Raw genomic sequence first — 6417 nt, forward strand, 5'->3', positions numbered from 1 at the left:
CACTGTCAGCCGCGACTCCAAGCCGGGGTTGTTAACCGGAATTGACAAACCATACTATGAACGAGCGTATCCTGAAACAGCAGTTGTTTATGGAATATACCCGTTAAATAAGAAACCTGATATCGGAAAACTGAAACCGATGAAACAGTCAACTGGGATAAATTGTGTAGCAGAACGAATAATAGAGCATTTTACAAATGCATGTCGAGGAAACAAATTGACTGATTTACGACGTAGCAAAATCAACCAGTGGGAACTAACCGTAAAAGAGCGTGGAGCAACCATCAGCGACATAGCGAGATTAGAAACATCGCTGAGATTTCCAATAACCGTTACAACGATAACCGGTGAAGTATTATACGAATCGAAGTATAAATCGAAGGGAGCCCCAATCAAAATTATTGATCATAACGAACACGCATGGACGCCCGTGATCACAATATTTCCACGGGATAGAACAGTAAAGTATATACCCGAAGAATTCCTGGGAGAACAATTCTCCAAGGACGGTTTTCTCGCGGAGAGGAAACTATTTGATGCTATTGCCTACTTGTGTAAAAACGACCCTGTATCAATGTGGTTACTTCGCAGCGCTGAAAACGATGCGGATACCTTTGATCAGTTTGTAAGACCAAACGGTGAATTATATCGCACTGAAGCATTTCACAACAGGATGAAAAAAACCGCCATAGAATTTGAGGAGCATGATGAACAACTGCTAACAAATTGTTTTACGATTCCATCGGTTGTAGCTCATGTTGCAGCAAGGAAAAATGCGTGGAGACCAACGCGCAGGGAATTTCTACCGGATGTACAATCCAGTTGTTTGGAATACTATCACGGTGGACTATGGAACACTGAATACAACCGCGACGCTATGATCTCGGTTGATATGGTTGCCTGTTATCCAGCGAGTTTTCTCGGGTATGGATCCGCCGCTGAGTACTTTAGACGATTTGGACACCCCAGTCATGAAATGATTCGTGTTGCTATTAATGGACCACTGCCTGATTTTGATTTAACCGGATTCGCTCGCATAGTATCATTTGAATTCGCGGCAGGACTCCATCGCTGTTGCTATATTTGGATCGGTAGACACATGGCTGAAAAGAAATGGCTGCCAATAGCGCTGCTACGGTATATGATTGATTGTAGCATGCTAGTTTCGTTGATTGTCAGTGACGCGATTATATCATACCGGGCACAGACTGAAGTCTGGTTACCAGAACCGGAGCGTCTAGATAGCATAATTGACGAGTCCAGAAAAAACATTGATGCCGACGAGGAATATATCATCGAATGGTCCAGGAGGATATTTAACCAACGAAACCGCGAGGCAAAAGATCTCGGTAGAAGAATAATTGGTAAGTTCACACAAGGTGGAAAAAACCACGACTACAAACGATATTGCTCACGGCTGATTATAGATGACGCAGAATATGATTTCGTAATCAAGGACACAGTGGCAAAAAATAGATACGTGAACTGCAAAACAGCTTTCTTGTCCAATGGAACGAGGTTGGGTACAGTTGTTACCTACAGCGATGGAGACAGCCCGGCGTATCCACATTTGAGGGCGTCTATGCTGGGATATGCCGCTATCAATTTATTCTCGATGATAAATAGATTCCCCGATACCGCGGTTAGAGTAGCCGTTGATTCGTTTTATGTTGACGTAGCGTATAAAGGAAACGTAGCCGAGTTTACTAGTCCGGACGAGAGTTGGGGTACATGGAGAATTAAAAATGAAATACGACGCGATTATTCCCCGTCAGCAGATGTCACCGTTGAGAACAACTACTTACGCGGTGATAAATTGTCAGAATGGTCTAATGCACCATCGTGTTCTGATCCAATTTGTAGACACAAGACGGTTTATTTAAGCGGCTGTGGCGGGTCAGGAAAGACGACTCGGGCAATTGAATTATTTCGAACGCGGGCAAGTATAATCGTGCTTACACCGACCCATAGACTAGCGCGAGAGATAAAACAACGAAATGTTGACGCCGTTACTTATCACAGCTTTTTTTCGATACAGCGGCGGTGAGTGGACTCCTGATCGAATGGGTGAAAAATTTATTCCCGACATTATCATCTGGGATGAGATATGTACTGTTTCGTTAGATACTTTACAAATGTTTCTTGAGTGGTTGCTGCGCGCGAATACAGCGGTAATCATGTGTGGGGACCATGGCCAACCACCACCATTTGTCGGCGAGGGTCCACATGATTGGTTAAGGGGTTTTGTGGACTATTATGAAGAAACCGATACTGATTACCGAGCACTTGATGAACAACTGCGCGAGGTTAAGAAATTAATCAGATTACAGCCGGATAGAATTCAATGTGAAATAATTCGCGAGGTGATTCCGGAAACGCCGTTAAATGAATTCTGGGAAACATGGAGACCAAACGATTTGATTGTAGCGAGTAGAAAGATAGTCAGAGACACACTTCAGCGGAAGTTGTTTACGTTGCATAAGGAAAAGTTTCCAACGCGTCCAGTGCCGTTATGTTATAGACCCGCGGACACACGGCGGCAGAACATTGAAGTTGAAATCCCGGGCCCGACAGCGTCAGGGACAAAAAAACAAATTCTCGTGCTGAATGATATTGTGCTCGTTGATATCAGCGTCGTCGAGGACGCGCTACGTGCTGATAAATCCCCGTGGACGCTAGGATACGCAACAACAATACATTCCTCGCAGGGACTAACCATCACGGACACAATTGTTTGGATAGTTGATAATCGCATCGAATGGTCGAATCTAGTCTATCTTGCAGTGTCCAGAGTACGAAGGATAAATCAGCTTCGAAGAATTGTTATTGACGAAGCCAGTGACGGAGTCACCAACGACAACGACATTATCGATGCAAGCGTCATTGATAGAAAACTCTCGGGTTACCGCCAACAGGATAAAAAAAAACAGCGGCGTTTTGATATTGATGCCGAATTAATAATTGCGTTACGACAACAACAGAATAATCACTGCGCGAGTTGTAATTGTGTAATGCGCTGGCGTTATTCGGATAAAGACGCTCGCCAATTTACCGTGGACAGAATCGATAACAGTCTCGGTCATGTTAAAAACAATGTGAGGTTGACATGTCTTGAGTGCAATAGACGCAACGGCGCTAGTTAAGACCACGCGGGGGTAATTGAGTATCGTCAGGTATCACTTGTAGTTGCTCGCGTGTAAATCCGCGCTGAGGAGCAGTTGAATCCAGTCTGTAGATCGGTGGTCTACCAGTTGATCGTGTTATCGTTGATATGTTATGTGTGGTAACACTCCAAATAGGATCAGTAGCTCTTTTTTTACCGCCTTCAAGCTCTCCTGGTTCATATAGATATCTAACAGTGACATCGCCAAGAATCGGCTTGGAAACGCTATTTATTTTTGATTTTCCGGGTATATACTCGTATTTAATCGCGTCGCTGGGCTTCATGTTGATTGCTCGGGTAATCTCGTTATTTAACGCTGCAATTACGCCTGGCAACCTTTTAACCCATTCACGAGATCGTTTTTCTTGGATGAATTCCTTCGCGTATTGATATCCAAATAACCGTTCAGCGAGAGTCCGATTGAATCGTTCAACAATTGCCTGATCACGATGTAGCGCAGTATGACCTCGTCGTATCGCGACGCTATGATGTTTCAGCGTTGATAAAACAGCGCCGCGAAATTCACTACCGGGATCAACTTGTAATAGATTTGGCCAGCGCAGAGGGCCTCTTCGATAAATTCTTTCAAACGCAGCGGCTACTTCAGTTGCCGACTTTGTTTTTAACGGCTCCGCTTGTTTGTATCGACTCGCAACATCAACTACGGTTAGCGCGTATTTGTAACCGTTGTCATGCGGCAAAAATAGTATATCAGCCTGATGAACTTCATTAGGTACGCTGACATCAAAGCGCGAGAAGTTGATTTGTTTAGGCGGTGGTAGATAGATTTGCCATATAGCCTGTTTGGATAACCAATTAGCCGCAGTGGTCTTTGTTACCTTTGCAGCGCTTGCAAGCTTACCAATTGCGGCCTTCCCCTTCCAGTATCCTCTCGGAGAATAATAGATGGATTCCATGTTGTTATTAATTACCAGCGCCCATCATTAATTTACCTTTCATAGCCGATTTTACCAACCATGAGGCCAATTTTTCTTTGACGGATTTATCAGGAATAGCATTTAATGCGTGAATTAATTTTACATCCGCGATATGACGCTGTTGCAGATCGCTACTTTTGTAAGCAACATCATGAGCATGACACGCCTTATCGATAGCGTTTATTGGATACTCACCGGGTTTGGGCTGATTTTGATCATCGAGTCTGATATCTAATCGTGTTCCGGGGCCACAGTAGCTATATCCTGGGAGGTGTTTTTCTCCTGGATACTTTGCCCACGGTGTTCCGGGGAGTTTTGCCAATTTGGCTGCGATGTCACCTCCTCGCTTTTTTTTAAAACATCTCCGGGTCTAATAGAAATAAATCTAAATTTCTTTGTACCGCATTGTACACACTTACCAGTAAGCGCCGATCTGTTATTTCTTGTTGTAGCGGTTGTCATATCATTTGTGCCAGTACGCACTCTACACTTCACACAATATAGATCCATAATTTATGTATAGAGATATGAATATAATTGATTTTTCGGCGACTAAAACAAGAGAACCAGTTAAGCATGTTGCAGCGTTACCAAACTCGATCCGGATGATTATCATCGGACCATCTGGATCCGGCAAGACGCAATTGTTACTCAATTTAATAATGAGATGGATGAAGTGGGATAAGTTGTATTTGGTTGCTCCTAGCGTAGATGATCAACGATGCTACGAGGTGTTGAAAGATTTCAACGAGAATGCATCAGCGATCGCTAAAAAAAATGTTATTGAGTTTATTACGGATATCAGTGATGCACCGGGTATTGATGATATTGATGGCGACGTTAACAATCTAGTCGTGTACGATGATGTTATGTTAGACAATCAAAAAAACCCAGCTAGGATATTTTCCAGAGGCAGGCATAAAAACACTGACGTGATATATGTCACTCAACGATACACTCAGATTCCAAAAGTAATTAGAGACAACTGTAATATTCTTGCTGTGTTCAACGGTGTTGATACACACACGCTACGAAATATTTGGCAGACATGGTGCGGCGGTGACATGGACTTTAATGTTTTTCGAAACTTTTTTAGTCATGCTCAGTCGACCCCACATGGATTCGTAACGATAAATTTACATGATCCTCGCACACGATATCGTATCGGACTTGACCAAATATTCGGTTAGTTGTAAATAATTTTCATTGTAAATAACTTCTTAGCAGCAGAGGGGGCGATGACATCGACGCGGTCGTCGATGTGCTTACCGGACGCTGACGACGCTGGGGGATCGGCGCGCAGAAGGTGTTAATTAAACCAAATGACGACGCGACGATCCCCCAACGACGTCGTCGTTTTTTTTTTACCAGGCGCTGACGACACTAGATCGTTGAGTGCAGAAAGTAATAATTAAGCAAAATAACGATTGGACAAAATGTCCGATTCGCCCCCTCTGCTGCTAGATGTACTCTTATGCTTGATCACTGAGTTTAATATTACATAATTTCCAAGTTGTCAGTACCAGGCAAAATTGACACATGTATACGTTGACAGCAAATCTAATTATATGTTGTAATGTTACTAATGAGGTTAAAAATAAGTATTGTCATGTAGGCAAGATAAATTGTTATTGTTTAGTATCGTTATTTTTAACTTGAAGTGTTTTCGCCACTAATACAAATGATGTCATGTCAGACTGATGATTCATTCATTATAGATGCCATGTGTGCACAATTATCATATTGTTCCATCATACAACTTTGATGAGTTTTTATGGATGGAGATGGGGTAGGTCTGAAATTATTGATTATTAATGTTACTCAAAATAATAGCATATTGCACATACCATTCTACAAAATACTGAACACATTGTATTGGTACTATTTTTATCAAATGGCAATATAACTTGACGTCGTAAATGTGCAATGCGCACAAATTCAAAAGGAATGCATTTGGAAACTGGGATTTCGTATTACTATATTTTCTACATTTAATGTTGTTTTTGCCTAAATGCCATTAATAATGTATTAATCGTTTATATTATTACTCGGTAAACAATATGCAGACAGTATATTTAAATATTTTCGAACTGAATAATTGTGGTGATTGTTTCGTCATCGATAGTATATTCTTTCGCCGTGTTGTTTTCTAACTACCTGTAAAGAATTAATTTTTATATGTTAACATGTATGTTTGATATTGCCTGCGTTCTATATCGGTATTGAGATAGTTTGTGTATTCAATAATTACAAAGGCGTTTTGCTAGAACTTTCTGAATACACGCTATTTATCTTTTCCGACACAAATTTCATCAC

This window comes from Sinohyriopsis cumingii, chromosome 9, assembly GCF_028554795.1.
Source record: "Sinohyriopsis cumingii isolate HCF-2022 chromosome 9, ASM2855479v2, whole genome shotgun sequence".
In the NCBI taxonomy this organism is placed as follows: Eukaryota; Metazoa; Mollusca; class Bivalvia; order Unionida; family Unionidae; genus Sinohyriopsis; species Sinohyriopsis cumingii.